Below are 202 nucleotides of genomic sequence, written 5' to 3' on the forward strand. Positions count from 1 at the left end.
GATCATTTACGGATTTTTGGTTGTCCTGCTTATGTGCATGTACTTGGAGATGAAAGATCCAAACTTGATGCAAAATCCAAGAAGTGCAGTTTTCTGGGCTACAAGAAAAGTGTGAAAGGATACAAGTTTTGAGATCTGATTGCAAAGAAGATGGTGATCAGCAGAGATGCAGTTTTTTATGAGCAGTTTATGTTACAGCAGA

This window comes from Phalaenopsis equestris, unplaced genomic scaffold, assembly GCF_001263595.1.
Source record: "Phalaenopsis equestris unplaced genomic scaffold, ASM126359v1 Scaffold000164, whole genome shotgun sequence".
In the NCBI taxonomy this organism is placed as follows: Eukaryota; Viridiplantae; Streptophyta; class Magnoliopsida; order Asparagales; family Orchidaceae; genus Phalaenopsis; species Phalaenopsis equestris.